Below are 19,777 nucleotides of genomic sequence, written 5' to 3' on the forward strand. Positions count from 1 at the left end.
CTCCTGAAATATACCTCTTTTTGTTTAGTCATGTACGAATTGATGGACATACAGGTTGTTTCTTTTCTGTTGTTTGCTCTTATGAATCATCTTCTATGAATATCTGTGAACAGGATTTTTGTGTGAGTATAGGATACTTTTAGTTTTCTTGGATACATACCTAGGAGTGGAATTGCTGGGTCCTGTGGTAACTATGTAGCTTTTGGAGAAACTACTAAACTGTTTTCCAAAGGGGCCGCAAAATTTTACATTCACATCAGCAATGGATGTATATTCCTACTTCTCCACATTCTGGCTAACACTTGTTAGTGCCTATATTTTTTATTGTACCCATTCTAGTTGGCACTGACAATGTCTTCTCAGCAGATACTATGTATTTATACCTAGTGATGGTGACTGTATATTGGAAGTAGAGGTGAAACTGCTCCTTCTGTGAATTAATTTATATCAGGTACAAAAACTAAATCAAAAGTTCCCATGGTGGCTCAGTGAGTTACAAACCTGACTAGCATCCATGAGGATGTGGGTTTGATCCCTGCCCTTGCTCAGTGGATTAAGGATCCTATTCGACCCATAGCCTGGGAACTTCCATATGCTGCAGGTGTGGCCCTAAAAAGCAAAAAATAAACAAACAAAAACCGAAATCAGTTGGAAAAAAAGTATGAAATACATAGAAGTACTGATGCTGCAAAGCTTTTGAATGTCTGAAGTTTAGAAACTATGATTGAAGATGAGGCTTTGGGTTCCCCTTATGAGGGGTCTATAAACAGAACTGAAACCTGAAATCATGGACCAAAGCAGCCTGTGCATACATTTGCACACATACACTCAGATGTGTATGTGTCTATGTTGGACAAATGCTGCTTTGATCTTCTCCAATTTACGTGTACAAATGAGGATCAGAGATGCCGGGAGACTTACTTAGGGAGGGAGGCATAGACATGCAGGGGAATATCTGGAGCAAGGGTGCAGGCTTCAGAACTCCTACACCAGAGTCTTTCTAGAACTGCATGGAAAAGGCAGAAGTGTCACTCAGCCATTTCTTGTCAGTGGGGCCACCATCGGTCTCTTCCTGGAGAAAGGCTACAATGTCTAGCTCTCTTGGTCATTCTGTTCCCCTCTTAGTCCCCTTTGGGATTTGGACACCAAGAGCCCTGGATGAACAGGGCTGACCCCCCAGCAGAGATGGGGAGCCTGAAGCAAGAACTTGGTGGTAGGTGGATCCCTATCAGTTCTCCAGTTCCCTAGCTGATGTCCTCTCATGAAAGAGAAGGGCTAGCTCTCCCTAGGATGGCAGGAAACTACCTCCAGAATGGATGATGCAACTCTTGGGAACAGGATACACAGCCTCAGTCTCCTCCTATGTGGTCACCTGGACCAGAGAGGGGGGACAGACCCCATCCTTTCTGCCCTCTTTGGGGACGTGTGCAAAGGTTTAGGTTACACTCTATTGCAGTGTCCAGTTGACCTCCTCTAAAAGGCTGGGAGATGTTCTCCACCCAGAAGCTACAAAGCCACAGAGCCATGGCTGTTTTCTGCAGCAGAGATTCTTAAGTATGTTTCTGCCCTAGGGCGCTTTGACAACTGACTGAAAGTTAAAAACCCCTCCATGGCAAAACCATGTGCTCACAGTTTGACATATACTTTGAGGGGACATTTCCAGCCACCCCAATTAAAAAGCTATGCCCACACATCCTTCTGTAGGAACCCGTCCTTCCTTCTCAGCTCCAGAGAGAGGCAACTGGATCACCGGTGAGGGTTACAATGGGCTTCTCATGGGGTTGGAAACTCCTCCTCAGCAGCGGATCAGAAAAGACAGCTGCTGACAGCTGAAAATTCCCCCGCCTGGGTCTTGAGATCAAGTGACGGAATGTGCGTTTCCATGGCACTCCCAGGAACAGGTGGCTCCCAAACTCTGGAAAAGCACATTTCCCAGCTCCTGTATATTCGGCTGCACCCGTGGCCATGGGCATTTGAGACATGGAAGACTGCAGCAGCAGGTGTCTCCAAGACAAACCGGGGAAGCTCAGAAAAGTGGAGGCTTGAGCCAACAGAGAAAGGATCTCGAGACACTGTGTGGGGAGGGGCGTGGACTCAGGGACAAAGTATCTTGGATGCTGCCCCTGCCGCCATCAGTATTTTTTTTTTTCATAGCATTTACTCCAACTGTAGTTAATCAGCTCCTATGTTGCTGTTGCTGCTCTGTTCTCTGTTTTATCTCTTTCTCCCATGAGACCATGAACTTGGCTAAGGAAGGAACCACACCTGACTCACTGGAAACCATTCTGCTAAGATCTAGTGGGGTGTCTTGCACACAGCAGGTGCTCAGTAAATGTCTGAGGACTTATTGAAAAAAGGCATTAGCCAGTCACACATCATAATCTTTTCTGCTGCTCTTTGACACACGAATCCTTTCATTCTATTTTACCCTGGAGTAAACTGAAACTCAGAGATGCAAAATAATCTCTGTGTGATAAAATCTAATAGAGGACAAGGCTGACTCTGGAACATATATCCATCTGAATCCAAACTCCTGAGTTATTCTCGTTATCACAAATCACAAAAAGGACACATCTAGTCCAAAGGGCTCATCTCAATTTCTGCTGAAATAAAATAGAGGGGAAATCTGGCAGCCTGAAAACGGAACTGTCCTATGATGGAAAATCCAGCCCAATGGATCTCCAGATGTTGCTCACAGCTCTGGTTTGGCAAGACTTTAACGTGCCCAAGACTGATTCCCTGTGGTTAAGCAGGTTTGCTTGTACTCTTGGATGAATTTTGGGGTCGTTAACAATTAAACACACATGCTGCTTTCCTCTAAAGCAGCACGAGCTACCAGACCCTCAGACCCAGACCCAGTGACCTTCATAATCACTGTGACTTTCTGTTTCACCACATCCCCTGAAAACCATCCTTCCTTTCAGGGCAGAATTCTCTAATCAAGCAAATGGAAGAAATGATGGCATGAGGAGTGAATATTCATTAGTCGACTGTGGCTACCTTGGTGTTGGCATCTCCACTTGAATGCACCCTGGCTGTCCTCTCTGTTCCCTCTTTCCCATCTTGCCCCCACTTAAGAACCTGTGTCCATCTCCCATCCAGCTTCCAGAGGAATCCTAGAATAATGTAAAATCAGATTACAGTGTTCTTCTCCTTGGAACTCTCCAGAGGGGTTTCCATCTCCCTTAGACCAAAATCTAAAACCCCCACAATGTCCTTCAATGCTGCAGACCACACACTGGGCTTTAAGTCCTGCTTCTTACCCTCTATCCATTAGGTCATTGTCCTTCTGACCATCCTGGTTCACCCCAGGCGTGCCCATCTCATGTCATCTTAGGGCTTCTGCTGTTGCCTCTGCCTGCACTTTCTTCCCTAGCCCAGGACATTACACAGCTGGCCCCTGCTTGTCAATCAGATCTGAGCTCAAATTCCACCCCTTCCCTTCTTCAACCATCCAAAATAACCCTCTTTGTCGCTATCATGTAAGCTGTCTTATTTTATTCATAGGCCCTACAGCCACCTGATGTTCTGTTGGTTGCCTGCTTTTCCCTGTTAAATCTAAATGGTATTACTCACCACTGCCATCCTGTTATCTAGCACACATTGCATGTTCAGTAAAGATTCACTAAATGAATAAACACACACAGAAACCAAGCAAGAGCCATCTGAATATGCAAACCAACCCCGCTCTGACTGCTGAAATGCACATGGCATGTCATGACCCTCACCTTGATTTTTGAGGGTCAGATCTAAAGATGGATGGGGAAGAACATTAAGGAGTAAGCTACAGATGGGGGAAAGGTCTTTCGCATTTTCTGTGCACTTTCCAACAAGAGCTGTTTGGTTCACCTTATCTCAAGGCCATTGGCAAGCCCAGTCCATGAATCTTTCTCCAAACTATGAAGGGGAAATGTTATGTTTTTTAGGATGTAAGGGAATTAAGAGACAGATGCCATTGTTTAAGAGAGAAAGCAGTCATTTAAATGGAAAACTGATCATGCATTGGGGTTGTAAGAGAAATATTCGGCCAGGAGTTGAGGGCTGACAAGGCAAGGATGATCTATCTCCCAGGCTCAGCTCCTGAAAGAAGTCTGCCCAGAAGAGAGGTTGATGTCTTGAGCAGCTTCGTTTTTACTTATTTTTAATTTTTTTAAAAGTCTTAATGAAGTATAGTTAATGTGCAGGGTTGTAATCTTTTCTGCTGTACAATACAGTGATTCAGATACACACACGCACACACATCTATTCTCTTTCAGATTCTTTTCCCACATAGAGTATCACAGAATCCTGAGTAGAGTTCCCTGTGCTCTACAGCAGGTCCCTGCGGGTCAATCATTCCATATACCTCAGGGTGCATATGCCAATCCCAAACCCCCAGTCCATCCCTCCACTTCCCACCCCCCAACGAGCAGTTTGGTTTTTAACCCACATTGTAGCCCTAAAACAAACATGAACCATGGCCAAGTCCTGTGAGAGAGTTTTGTGTTGCCTTAGTTCTAAGAACATTTGTGCCTTCCTGACAGTGATGGAATTGCTGCTTCCCTCAAAGGGAAGCTTAATTTCATGGCTCCATTTCATGGAACATGGAAGGAAAAGTGGGAAGAGAAATGCCCACTTGACCTCAGCCAACCCATCTCTGCCGTGGGATTATTCCAGTGATTCCTCCCCTTTCAACCCAATCTTCCTCTTCCCATCTGACTTAAACACTACAATTTTCCAGTGATCCATTTACTAGGATGCCCAGCTGACCTTGTCATGGCTGAAAGAAAGGGAAAGAACACAGGATGTGCATTTTGTTTTAAGATATCATCCTAGTCTTCAAGAACCTAACAAAAAAGGATATTCTTAAGTTTAGAAAAATCACTGATTCTATTTTAATAGACTTTTATTTTAAAAAAGCACTGGCTGGAAGTGATATAAATCCTTATGTGTAGGATGAGGGTATGAGAAGCTATTTTGGAAGATAATATGTGTAGAGAAAAAAAAGACCAGAGCTATAGACAGTGGTTTGAGGTGGTTATTTTGGGGTGGTGGATTTTAATTTATGCATATGTGTGGAGAATGTGGTGTGTGTACATGTGTGTGTGTGTGTGTGTGTGTGAATTTGTTTATGCTTTTCTGATTGCCACAACTTAGTGTGTATCCTGAATTAATTTTACAGTTAGAAAAATAGGTGACAATTATTTTTTAATGAATCTTCTTTTGGAAAGGAGCCCAAGAGGATGCCATAGGCTTCGATCAAAGACCAAACAAATTGGCTGTTTGCTGAGATGGGCACCAAGGTGAGACATGCTTCCTGTGGGCAGATAGCTCTGCATGAAAAGGGCCAGCAGGGCAGGATCTCAGCCACAGGGGAGGTCTGCTAATGGCTATCACAAACCCTGTAAAACTTAGCTCCTGGAAGGATTCCTGGCTTGAAAATCTCAGCCGACCTCAGGACTGCTCAACAATATTACGAATGGGCTCCAAGTACCTGGCGTCTAAGACATAGTTTACTGATGCAAAGACTGAGAGGTACCCTGAGCTGAATCCCTCAGACTCTTTCCTGGGAATTTGAAACTTGAATAGAGACCCACAGAAGCTGCTGGACTCTGGAGCTCAGTCACTGCATGTCAGGTCAATTTGGCTTGGTTGACACTTTTAAGACAGATAATTCTGGACAATTCTGAATCATTCTTGTTGTCCTATGCATGGCAGGGGGCCAGAAGCAATCCCCCCACTCCAGTGAAAACACCTAAAAATGCTTCCAGACATGGCCATATGCCTCTATAGGGGGCTGAGAACCACTGGCCTGGAGAGAATGGTCATAAAACTCGTGCCAGGGTCCCCAGTCCTGCCCAACCTCCTCAAGTCCCATGGCTTGATTTTCTTGCTTCCTTCTTTCAAATCCAAAGCTTCTGTGTGTCCAACTGTTTATGCATTACAACCTCGGAAAATAATACAAACACCTTCCCTATGATATTTTTGCTAAACTAGCCAGGATTAGGTTCCATTCCTCCAACCAAAGGGATTGTAGCAAAACCACCCATGTTCAAGAATCATCCTCCTGTTTCCTGACCTTCAAAGTGGTGGATCAGCTGTCATCTTTCAACCCAAAGAAATCCAACCAGTTCTGAATTCAACTTATCTGTGACATCAGAGCAGATCTGAGCACAAAAGCAGACATGAAGCAGGTGGTCCTGGGTCCTGGGCCCTCTGAGACCCTGGGAATATAGCACGATGTGTCAGCGACAAGACCCCTACCAAGTAACCCAAGGTGAGAGAAGACCATTCACCTAACAGGATGGGGGTGGGGACTGATGGTGACAAAAAGTTTAAAACTAGTGAGGGCCAATCCATGAGCAAGGTGGGAAGCTGGGAAGCATAGATGTCATCGGACACACGCCACATCCATCCTGGGAGGGAACTCTATACACTCCTCCTTAGTGAGGCTCTGACTTGCTGGAATGAAACACTAAAGAAAATACATGTGCAGGTACCACTTTATACTGGCAAGAATGGCCATCATCAAAAAGTCTACAAATAATAAATGCTGGAGAGGGTGTGGAAAAAAGGGAACCCTATTTACACTGTTGGTGGGAATGTCAATTGGTGGAAAACAGTATGGAGATCCCTCAGAAAACAAAAATAGAATTACCATTTGATCCAGCCATCCCACACCTGGGCATCTATCCATAGAAAATCATGATTTGAAAAGATACATGTACTCCAGTGTTCATTGCAGCACTAGATACAATAGCCAAGATACGGAAGCAACCTAAATGTCCATAGACAGAGGAGTGGATAAAGAAGATGTGGTACATATACAGAATGGAATATTACTCGGCCATTAAAAGGAAAGAAATAATAGCACTTGCAGCAACATGGATGGACCTAGAAATCATCATGCTAAGTGAAGTCAGTCAGACAGTGAGACACCAACACCATATGCTCTCACTTACATGTGGAATCTAAAAAAAGGACACAATGAACTTCTTTGCAGAACAGATACTGACTCACAGACTTTGAAAACGTTATGGTTTCCAAAGGAGACAGGTTGGGTGGGGGTATAGGCTGGGGGTTTGGGATGGAAATGCTATAAAACTGAGTTGTAATGATCATTGTACAACCATAACTGTGATAATAGTCATTGAGTAATTTTTAAAAAAAGGAAAACAAAGAAAATACACATGCAGACCGCACTGCACACTCAAACCCCACAACTGTTTGGACAGATAAGAATCCCATATGCTTTGTATCACCTTCAGCAATGGAAGCCTTTTTATCCATTCCCCAGGCTGCTCCATCACCCTGCCGCAGGTAGGAGTTCTCATCCCCTGCAATGTAGATAGGGATGGGGTTCAACGGCTGATGACTGGGTGTCCTGTATGATGGGCCAACACATCCAGCATCTGCTCGGCCCCTGCACAAATCTTAGGCCCTCTGGCAGGCAGTACCCAGTCCCTCAGCTAAATCACAAGGGGAACCACCTGCCAACATGCCAGGTGTGAAACGAGCCCCAGCTTGTTCCGGTCCTTAAGCCCCCACCCACATTCCTGGAAAGGGCTCCAGACAAATGCAGGGCTGGCGTTTCGGCCAGTCTCTCTGAGGCCTGAGGAGCCGGCCTTATTGAGATGGTCATCAGACGGTCCATGTCAATTTCACATTTCCTGTCAAAAGCACCCGGAGAGCAGGCACCTCAGTGTTTACCCCTCTCGCCAGAACAAATGCAGAGCTGTTGAAGGGAGAAATAACACAGCCGCGCAGGAACAATAGGAGATGCCGCTTGCAAGCTGTCCGCGGCCCCTGGAGTACCTGACATGTTTGACAGAGAATGTGTGTCGGTAACATTGCTTGATTTGTGTTTAAAGGGAAAACAGAGAATGTGTTTCCAGGAGCTTTAGACAATGATAACCAAAAAGAAGGTCTTGTAAACAAAGCCACAAGGACTCCGTCCCAACAGGCCCCACCTCGGCCTCTGCGACCACCACGCCTCCCATTCTGATCTCCTCCCGAGGAGCAAGGCTTCCGCGGGTACCGGCGCTCCTGACAGAGAGCCTGGAGGCAGCGGGAGCAAAGAGCAGCACAAAACTGCGTTAGCCTTCTGCTCAGAACGGGTTGAGCAGGTGGAGACAAGCCTGGTCCCCCACGGAGGGTGGGGGGACAGCTTTCTCCAGGGCCATGCGGAAGGGCGGGGTCCCTGCCAGCGTGGCTCCGGAACCCGCTGCCTGGGCAGAAACCCTGAGTGCAGTACCCAAGCCCTGAGAACTGGTGCAGGCCTTTTCCTGGGCAGGGCCTCGGTTTCCATCCTTCCAGGAGGGTTTGGAGCAGTGGCCCAAATATTCTACAGAAAGTACCCAATAGAGGGACTAGAGGCTGTAGCAACAGCAGAAGTAACAATCACATAACGATTGCCATGTAATTACATAACTATAAAATAACTAGAATATAATTGTATAATTATGATACAGTGTATATAGTAACAATTATACATTACATCATATGTAATGATGCATGACATTACATATTAACATATAATGTGATCATGTGTATAATATATAATGTTATATATAATTATCACATAATACATAATATTGGATAATTATATTTCGCTTTCATATTATATAACATGATGTTAACATATTATGTAATGTGAAAATTTTTATAGTATGTAATGTTATATATCACTACTACATAATGATACATGATATGGAATATAATTATATATTTCACTTATGTATTATATAATATGACGTTATACATTAATAGATAATGTGAACATTTTTATAGTATGTAATGCTGTATATAACTATTATATAGTGATACATAATGTTGAATATAATTATATTTTACTTATGTATTATTAAATATGTCACTATATAATTATGTTAAAAAGTATAATTTAAAATTATATCATTATATGTGAGAGACATGTAATATGTGTTTTATATGTGTATTATTATATCGAATGCATATTATTAGACATATACAATGTACAATATGTAATAATCATAGAATTCTTACTGTATTATTACTTCTATTTTTTACTGAGTCCTTACTGGAGACCAAGCACCATCAGAGTCCCTTACAAGTCTTAGCTTGTGTGACTCACAAAGGCATCTTTGGTGTTGTCCCCATCCAGGGCAGGAGGACACTAAAGTATGGATTCAGGAGCTTTCAATGTGCCCGTGTAAAACAGAGAATACCACAGTACTGGGCGGATTAGGAGCCTCCTCAAGGTGGCAAAGCTGAGAGTCTAACCCAGCAGTCAGAAATCTGGCTTGAGAACTCACACTCTTAGGTCATGTCTATTGTACATACGCACATCAAACACTCAGTATTGCTTCTGTTCCGTAATGTGGTTGTGGTGGTGTTGCTGTGTGCTTGGCAATACACTGCTGATAAGCGTATTGAGTACTTTTTTCTTGTTCTTTTTTCTTTTTAGGGCTGCACCCAGGGCATATGGAAGTTCTCAGGCTAGGGGTGTAATGGGAGCTGCACCTGCCGGCCTACACCACAGCCACAGCAACACGGATCCGAATTGCCTCTGTGACCTACGCCACAGCTCACGGCAACACTGGATCCTTATCCCACTGAGCGAGGCCAGGGATCGAACCTACTGGTCAGGTTCTTAACCCACTGAGCCATGATGAAATTCTGCATTTTGAGTACTTTCCATGTGCCGTATGCTTTGGTTCCTTGAACTACCTCCCCAGGAGATGATTACCATTCAGCGAGGGGAAGAACCGTGCCCAGGGTCACACAGGTGAAGGAAGGAGATGAACCAGGTGGCCCACCACAGAGCTCACATCCCTACACCATCCTCCTGCCTTTTCCTTCCTAAACCACAAAGCTTCAATTACATACTGTAGGTGAAACACTCTACACATGGCCTGGTCCATAGTAAATGCCTGAAAACAAAGCAGCTGCTGTTGTTTTTATTTTAACTCAATGAAGGAAGCCCAGTAGGCCTTTTCTTCCAAGAAAATGACGGATGTATGAATTTATGATGCCGTCTGTGCAGAGGGCAGATTCTCCACCCCTTTTAAACCCTAACAAAGCCCCTGCATTGTTGGTCAACACCAGTTCCTGAATCCAGCTGCTCACAGGAAACCCGGGATTACCCAGGAGGTGTGCAGTTCCCCGGGCCCCGCTCCCTGACTTCTGATGGAGAAGATCTGGTGTTCAGAGTGGACATCTGCATTGTTAATGAACTTGCCTGGGTGCTGATCAGTAACAGGACTAGCAGAACCCTGGGTGCAGGAAGTCCTCCAAGGGACTCAGAGCTGGGTTTTTTTTTTTTAACCCCAAAGTCTCCTCACCAGCTGCCCAGTGCCAGTCGGCCATCCTGTGCTCACACATCCTCCCTGCCACTGAGTACTGACAGATGGGAGCTATTCTTATTATTTAACATTTATTAAGCGCCCACAGTGTGCCAGGAGCTGCATGGAACAGGGGTGTGGGTGGTCCCAAAGAGTCTGTCCAGAAGGCTGTGGCCACATGGAGGAGAGGGGATGAGCCTCTCTTTTTCCCTTCAAAATCCCCCCTCCCCCTCCCCCCAGCCCCAGTCCCAGCCCAGCAAGTGAATAAAGATTTGGGCAGGGATTCCACATGACTGAGACCTGTGCCTCCCACTGCACGTGTGTCTAGCAGCCCAGTCTCCCCAGGCTCTTAACTTCGGCAGGGAGAGAGGCTGTGGGTTTCATGTTGCCTGAGGTCATGAGTTAAGGCTGTCAAGGCCCAGGGTGGGGTACCCCCGACTGTGCCCCACTCTGTTCAGCTGCACCAAAAATGTGCATCCCTGGTTATCAGGAATCTCCACGGAGACCAGGAGCAGAGAGTTGCACACATGCCCACCCACCTCCAAACCCAGAGCATCTTCATACGAGAACAAAACAGCAGCAACCCAGGATATCAGCAAAAAACCATGACAACAGCGATGCTGGCCAACCACTATGGAGTTCCTACAAGAAGCAGGTGCTGCACTGGCTCCTTCATAAACATCATCGCATCAAATCCTCAGGGCTCCCTTTAGAAGTGGATGTGACTATCCCTGATGTCAAGTAGAGACAGCAGGTGCTCAGAGAGGTGAGTCCCATATCTCACAGGGGCTCAGGTTGGGCTGAGGCAATTATGTCATCATGGCTGGACTGCAGAGGCCCTGGGTGGGGGTGGTCAGCCTTGAGCTCTTTTATTCCTGACACTGAATTTGGGAGGCAGAGACCCTGGGATATTAGTCCCATTTCACGGATGAGGAAGCAAAGGCTCTGAGAACCTCGTTCCCAAAGTCACCAAGAGAGGGTCACGGCCAGACCCATGGGTCTGCAGCCCATTCTCTCCATTTTCTGATCTGAATCCTTAACTACGCTGCCTCAGGAGATGAGAAGAAATAGCTGTTCAGAGAGCAGTGAGAACCCTGTGGAATGTGCCAGCCTCCTCCATCTCGATTCCCCCCATCTCTGGGCACCAACATGGATTAGAGAATGGAAGTAAAGGTAACAACTGAGGGAGGTGACCTTCTCCCAGGGCGGCCATGCCCCCAACACCACTGTGTGACTCTTGAGCCAGTGCGAGGTAGGACAGAGCAGAGCTGGCTGCTGCTTTGGAGGCAGAGCTCCTGTTGTCATCCTTCCCTACCAAAAAAAAAAAACCCCAAAGACCAAAATCAGACCAACGAACCAAAACCACTCTTGGTCCCCTGGAACATACCAGAAGCCCTGTCATTTGGGAAAGATGGACAACATACCTACAGTGCAGCTGACAGCAGTAAAGACTTCTTGCTGGGTGGGGTGAGAGGGGCTCAGACTCTAGAGGGTTCTACCTTCAAGCAGTCATGGGTCACTTCTGACTCTATGGCCGACATTGTGGCCATCTAAGCTATCTCTGAGGACAGAGACAGAGTCCCAATCATTTCAATGTCTCCAGAGCTTAGAAGGGCTCTCACTGTAGAACCCATGGTCTGTAAGTCATTATCACAACGGATGAATGGATGGAGGAATTTCACCACAGCTCTGCCTCCTACTTTCATAAGCCTGAAGAACTCAAGCTAGAAGCTGGGCTTTGCAGAAGACAGTGGTCCCAGTTGCCCTGAGGAAAAGACCCTCCAAGCATTGAGTTTATTGCATCTGGACAGCTCTTAGGGCTCAGCAGTTAATCAAGTGGATGAGCCGGCTGCTTGTATGCGGGTGGGATGCATGTGTGATGGGTCTATCTTTAGAAGGGAGAGAAACATAAATAGGGGTGAGTTTCTTCATCCTAAGTCAGCCAGGGAAAGCACTTACCCAAAACAACCTTTAAAAGCCAGGGAGGGGGCTCTGCTTCACGATGAAAGGCTCAGATTGCTGAACACCCAAGCAGCAAAGGGGAGTGTGAAATCCACAAGGCTCTCCAGCCCAGCTTGCCCCATGCCAGCATATTATAAAAAGCATACTTGCTGATATAGCATGCCTTTAAAATGATCAAAATGACAGATGGCTGCTGCAGAAACACATCCTTTTTATAGGACTGCTATTAATCAGGAGAGATTGACAGTGTCCCTTTAATCTTTTAATTAAAAAAAAAGTGCATCTCTATGCAACAGAATGGGGCAGGTTGCTGGCATCTCGGAGCACTTTGAGACGATAGAAGGGCCACATAATTTCAAACTTAATACCTGGAGGGCTTTAGATTCTCTTTATATGTATTTCTTTTTTTTTCAGGGGCGCACCAGTGGCATATGGAAGTTCCCAGGCTAGGGGTCGAACAGGAGCTACAGCTACTGGCCTATGACACAGCCACAGTAATGCAGGATCCGAGCTGCATCTGCGACCTACACCACAGCTCATGGCAATGCCGGATCCTTAACCCACTAAGCGAGGCCAGGGATCAAACTTGCGTCCTCATGGATGCTAGTCAGATTTGTTTCCTCTGAGCCACGATGTGAACTCCCGTGTATATATTTCTTGATGTACGTATTGCTAATGAAAAAAGAAGGGATGGGGTTGTCTGATGTGTGGAACCCCATCTTGCCTCAATTATGGTGCTACTCCAGGTTCTTGTCAGAGTGTCTTTACTTCCCTAGTCCATGGTGTAGAAGGTGGGGACATCTCAAAATTACCCTGGTAGGAGACACTACTCATGTTAGTCTAGGTGGGAAGATGCTACATGAAACTGCCATATCTGCCTTGGATTCATCCGACCGTGAATGAAGAAGCAAGATGTACTTACTGGATGATAGTCTATTGCCTGGTGAAAATGATCACTGAGAAAAAAGCATCCGGATAAATAAGATGAGAAAGAAACACACCGATGTCTTCCCTGGGGAGGCTGTGGGCAAGGTGTGGGGGAGGAAAAGCCATGTTTGGATGTTTATAATCGTTTGACTATTGAGATAATTGTAATAGCTCTTAAAGAGTTGAGAACCTGGTTTTCTGTCAGTCTCACATCCTAACTGAATAACAGGAATCTGACTGTTGCTTCATGTGTAGTCTGTCCAGCTCAGCTGGGGCTGACCCCAACCCCCAGCTCAATATGGGCCAGGAGAGTCAGGACGATTGATTTTTGGATGGACGTGGTCTGCAAGAGAAGCCAAGATAATTCCACCACCTGGGATTTTTGCAGCTGGGAAAGAGACATGCTAAGATTGGTTAGGATGTCAGCCTGGAATTTCTGGAAGCATCTTTGGACAGGGTGTGTTTATGGACGAAGATCAGGTCCAGATAGCCACTGTCGAGTCATGGGGAGGCAAGATTTCAGCTGCTGGAAGTGCTGAATTGAATGGTGCCTGAAGCTGGACACTTTCATTTCCCCCTCTAACCAATAAGAATTTGGTTGCTGTCACCTTAAGATAAAAGAGTTCTGATTAAACACATCACCTCTCTCTTCAGAACAATATAAACAACATATATAAATATTTGTATATATGCATATATATGTATATACACACATAAGGCAGACCTTTCCCATATATTAGAATAAAAGATTCATATTGAAAATGAGTCTTGTGTGTTTTCTCTTCTGACTCATCACCCACACTCCTAGTTCACCACCTGGCATACAGTAGGTGCTCGATAAATAATGGCTGATGAAGAGATGGACCTCGTTTAAAGCTCACAACCCCTCTGACAGACAGGTATTCCTGTTTTCATTTTGTCGCTGAGAAAACAGCCTTGGAGAGGTTAATTGACGAGCCCAAGGCCACACGCTTAGTAAATGCCAGAGCCAATATATCAACCTGGACCTGTTTGACTCCAAATTCTCTTTGCCACCTCCCTGACTCTTTAATTTAGTCTGCTGTTGACACGGCCTCTTTGGCAGCACAGAAAAGTCACTTAGTGACTAAGATGGAGCAGCCTCAAAGTAAATGACGCAACCAGCACTCATATCAAGCGTGCATTCTGATTTCTTTCCCAATCAGCAGATACTCCAAACATGTAGATAACATTGCAGGGCAGCAATCAAGATCTGAAAATGGCTCCACCAGCCACCAAGCAAAATGAGTTTCTTTTATATTTACCCAAATGACCTGCACACTCCTGCCACCTTTCTCTACCTTTCTGTAGAAATGGTTATTTCTGGTTCCCCTTGAAAACTCTTCCCTTGATAAGTCTTGGTACATATACCTATGAAAATCTCTCATTAAATACATTGCCCAGTTTGATGACGCGGACTTCTACTTCAAAATCCAGACTGCGAGGTTTGCTTGTACCATTGCTATCCACGTCAAGAAGGCATTAATCAGCATTTCTCTGCTACCATCTAGTTCTGTGGTTTACAAGTTGGAAAACACAGCCTTCAGAGAGCTGACTGGCTCAGAGAGAAAGGACGGCAAAGCGTGATCGAGGCTCAACTCCAAGGAATTCACTGTGCACCTGCTACATTCATAGAAGGGTATTTCAGAGCCCATTCCTATGTGAGCACACACAGATTCGGAACCTAGGAGTTCCATTTCCCAGATTCCTCCCAGCTCCTTTAGACCCACATTCTTTGAGTGTTTGAGACCCGGGTTTAAACAATGTCAAATCCCACAGTGACAATAGGGGTTAGGGGTGATGGTTAAGTTCTAGCTCCATGTGTCCACCCAACGCCATAGATTCCAAGTTGTCTGCTTGGCTTGCAAAGGCTTTCTCCTCGGCTTCCCAGGGAATGTCTGTGGGTTCTCTACAACCGAACTCAAATGCCATCTTTCCCCCTTGAACCACCCCCTTTCCTACTCCAAGAGACATCCACCTCCTTCCTCTGTGGTGTTTTGACGAGATCTCCCATGGATACACCTCAACCATGGATCAGTGATTAAGAGGGAACGCTCTGGTCCACCAGACCTAGGTCAAAGCTCAGCCCTGTCACTGATAGCCCTTGTGACCTTGGGCAAGTAACCTTTCTCTAAGTGTCAGCATCACTTGTACAGAAAGGGCATAAGAGCACATGACTGTGGTCTTTGTCTGTGACCCTCGAGGTCACCCATATCTTAAAATTCAGATTTGGTTTTTTTTTTTTTTTTTTTTTTTGCATTTTCTTTTCCAGAAAAGCATTTCAGTGGAAACATCGATTATGTAACACTCTCAGCAGGGTCTGGGACAAGGCTCTGAAATCAAACACAAAAATATTCCCACAGCCAAATATATGAATATTCACACCAAGTGGGGTAAAGAAAGTCTATAAATAGCCATGCATCATTTCAGGTCAAGTTTTCTTCCAAAATGCATTTTGGTGCCAAACTACACCCCAAAGCCCCCTCCCCTGCTTTTCAGAACGTTTTGGAATTTAAAGTTACAGATAAAGGATGGTAAAATGTTAGGGTGACAGTAGCCCCGCTTTTTCATGGTTTCTCTATCCCAGGTTTCAGTTACCTCAGGTCAACCACAGCCCAAAAATACAAAATGGAAAATTCCTGGAGTTCCCATTGTGGTGCAGCAGAAATGAATCTGACTAGTATCCTTGAGGATGAAGGTTCGATTCCTGGCCTTGCTCAGTAGGTTAAGGATCCAGCGTTGCCGTGAGCTGTGGGGTATGTAGGTCACAGAGGCAGCTTGGATCTCATGTTGCTGTGGCTGTCAGGGGCAGCTGCAGCTCTGATTCGAACCCTAGCCTGGGAACCTCCACATGCTGCAGGTGCGGTCCTAAAAAAAAAAAAAAAAAAAAAAAGGGAAAATTCCAGACGTAAACAACTGCTAAGTTTTAAGTGTGCCATTCTGAGTAGTGCCATCTCACCCTGTCCCATCCTGTCCTGTCCAGGATGCAGACAACTCCTTGCCCAGAGGACCCATTGGTTGCTTAGTATTGGTCTTTGTTATCAGAGCACCTATCACGTTATTGCAGTTCTTGGGTGCCAGTGACCCTTGTTTTACTTAATAACGGCCCCAGAGTGCAAGAGGAGAGATGCTGGCCGTTCAGACTGACAAAGAGACACGTCTTTGTCAGCGTGCTTCCTTCACAGGAAAAGGTGAATGTTCTCAATTTCTAAAGGAAAGAAAATTATATGCCGAGATGGCTAAGATCTAGGATAAGAACGAATCTTCTATTTGCAAAATTTCAAAGAAGGGAAAAAGAAATCGGTGCCAGATTCGCTGTTGCACCTCAAATGGCAGAAGTTACAGTGCAGGATGAGGGGTTGGTTAAGAAGGAAAAGGTGTGAACTTTGTACAATAAGACGGGGAGGCCCAACCTCACATAACTGTCACTGCAGCACACTGTTAGAACAGTTCTATTTTATCATTAGTTATTGTCGCTTGCCTCTGACTGTGCCTAATTTATAAGTTAAGCTTTATCATCGGTATGTGTGACAGGAAAAAACATGGAAGAAGCAGAGTCCAGTACTGTCCACCCTTCCACCATCTCAGGTATCAGCTGGGGCTTTTGGGGCTTGTCCTCTCAGATAAACGGGGGCTACTGGCTTGTGAGAACAAAGAGAGATAAGAGATCCAAGTATTGCTAAGGATTGCCAAGTACTGCTAAGTACTGGCACATAGCAAGGACTCAATGAGGATCACCTCTCCCGCTTTCCTGTTGCTTTTACCGTGACAATGGATTTTGAATCTATAACATTCTCTTCCCCTGAGCTGTGAACTCCCAGGTCCGTGGCTCTAACTGCCACTTTTGTCCAGCAGGTGCCTAGAACAGTGCCTGATATGGGATATGTGTACAGTGAAGGAATAATTAAATGAGCGAACACATGGTGAGATGGATAGGGTTCTGTTTACACGATCCTTCGTCTAGGAAAACAGTCGCCTGACCTGATCTGTAATAACTGGATGAGATGAGAATGACATGTCCTGGTGTGACGAATGATCTAGCTATGGTGCGCAAAGGGCATAATTGCTGGACAAACATCTAGAGCGAGGGGCTCAGGTCTGAATGTGAATCCAGAGCCAAGGGCTCACCAGATCCAAACACTAACCAGACTAGTTAGAGACAGAGGTGTTGTCTGGATGATATTATTTGGCATTGTGTGGCCATGGTCCATGGCTGGGGAACATCCTCTCGGTGGCTTCTTGGACTTGAAATGGGTCTGGTTGGAAATGGAGAAGTAAACAGAGGTTCAGTGGGAACAGGCATTGGTTCTTATCCAGAGATACCAAGATTAAGATCTTCAGCCATGGAGGAAGAGATGCTCACACACTGCACTTGGTATACTTGCCCTCTTCCTCTTCTGCTTCTCCCTACTCATGAAACTGTCCACACTGCTTCAGCTCAATACCCAACCCCCACCCCCCAGCCACTCTGCCATTCTTTACAGGGCTAGAAGGAAAAAAGTCTATCCATCTTGCTGTATATTCAACAAATTCAGACATCAAATGGTGCATTCTGGAGATCCATTATGGCAAACACTCCAGTTTTTCCAGGAGAGGGCAATTGGGCTCCGTCATCACTATTGACTCTGCTCTTGGGACAAAAGACCCCAGTGAGTAACATTCTCTAGAAGTATTAGGAAACACCTTCACTCACAGCCTTGGCAGGATGAGGTGATACTCTCTTGAAAGACTCTTATGATGTCCAATCAATTATTTTTTGTTTAATTGAGCAGACAAAAACCAGACGATAAAAACAGTGGCACTTGAAAGGATTATGAGGGGGAAATTCTCATACCACAGAATCACTTGCTCTTTAGGTTGGAATGACCTTGAGAGGAATCTCAAATTCCGACACAACGACCCTTCCAAGTGGCCACCACTGTTCTGTTTGCACATCTCCAATCACAGGGAACTTATTACCGACAAGAGATGCACATTCTATCCTGGATCATTTGAATGTCTTGCTGATCATGTTATGAAGATGTGAGTAGCACTTGAATTCCCTAAGGAAAACCCTTGTGTCTTAAAGAGTTGGGAAGAAACCCACAGGACCAACGAAGTGGTAAGCAAGCGGATACAGTCTACCAGGATGTAAGGAAGCATCAGCTGAAAGGCGTGTGTGTGCGTGTGCAGGTGCATGCAGGTGTGTGTGTGAGCGTGTTATGGTTTTTCTCATTTTGAGTTGCCTTTCCCCTGCTAGCAAATGATCCTTCAATGGAGTGTTTGAGTTCCTTGATGCCAGTGGATAAATAACACAGGCTGTCTCAGAAACCCAGAAATAAGGCCAGTCTCTCCTGCCCATAGCATCTCAATGTGATCCACAGGGGGTAGGAGAGGAAGAAGATGAAGGATGCCACAGCAGCTGGTCCAAGCCTCCCGCTGCACTGCTTTCCTGACTTACAGGTAACTAGTTACCAGAGGTGTCACTGGGGAAAACAAAGCATGATCTGGCGAAGATTTGCAAGTAAAATCACTCGTTCCTTCCAAAAATAACCCGATACGCTTCTCAAACGCTTTGCAAAGGAGGAAGAAATCGGGCCTCCCCAATTTCTCAGCTGGCCCGTGTGTCTTCTCATCTATCACTGGGGTAATACGTCCAGAGTGGCATTTCGTAATGACAGCAACATTCCAGCAAATCGATAGTTATTTAATTCCCAACAAGCTCTCGAGTCCATTAAGCCTGATTACATTCACCCATTTCAGTGGGTGCCGTATTTTTCCTACACCGGCACTTAATCTATAACAGGAACTTATGAGAACTTTCAAAAGCAATTTCAGCATCAATCAGCATAGAGTGAAGGGCACGATTTGCTTGTAATTATTTATCGGACGGGGCGGCAGAGGGTCTGACAAAATTCCAACAGATAACCTTCTCCCCAGTGGAAGCAAAAGACCTCCCTTCCAGTTTGCCACGGAGTCCTATTCAGACTCTGTGTGTGCCACACTGGACCGCTTATGCCCGGAAGGATGGAATAATTCCCATGTTGCTAAAGACCATTCTCCAGGCAGTCCATTTATTTACACATACAGTTTGAGAACCTCCAGAAATGAGCAACGGCCATTAATCTGGGATGGCAGAATGTTTTTGTTTGTACTTAGAATCGCCGCCTGTATGGCTCTAATCACCAAAATTCTTATAGTTTACAAGAGGTAATGACAACATTCAAGAGAAAGAAAAAGAAAAAAAAAAAAAAAAAAGCCTGTTCGATCAGAACCCTCGCTTAATTTTACTTAACGAATGAGGGTGTTGAAGAATTTTAAAACATCGTGGAGGAGAGCATAGGGTGAAGGAAAAAGGACATCCTAACTACACATGGTTTTTCTTTCCTGGAGAAACGAGATACAGAACTTATTACAAAGAGTAATAACCCAAACAAACAACAAACAAACCACAACAGGAAAGATCCAGGTTTCTTATGCTGCCTAGGCTCTGTGAGATGTTAGTTTTCCTCAGAGAAATTCAGACACACCAGAGGCCAACACTTGCTTAAAAAGGCAAACTTATAATGAGGAAAATAAAAGCCCCGGAG

At 45.2% G+C, this 19,777-nt stretch overlaps 1 protein-coding gene across 46 annotated transcripts in view; it reads right to left on the bottom strand.

Moving 5' to 3' along the window:
- Nucleotides 1-19,777, bottom strand: part of RBFOX1 (RNA binding fox-1 homolog 1) — a 2,264,635-nt gene that overhangs the window by 366,957 nt on the left and 1,877,901 nt on the right. The gene's annotated exons all lie outside the window — the stretch shown is intronic.

The sequence above is a fragment of the Sus scrofa genome, chromosome 3, assembly GCF_054392235.1.
Source record: "Sus scrofa isolate SSC_HxYL_T2T_F1_AM1 chromosome 3, Sscrofa_HxYL_maternal_Yorkshire_Landrace_v2.0, whole genome shotgun sequence".
NCBI lineage: Eukaryota > Metazoa > Chordata > Mammalia > Artiodactyla > Suidae > Sus > Sus scrofa.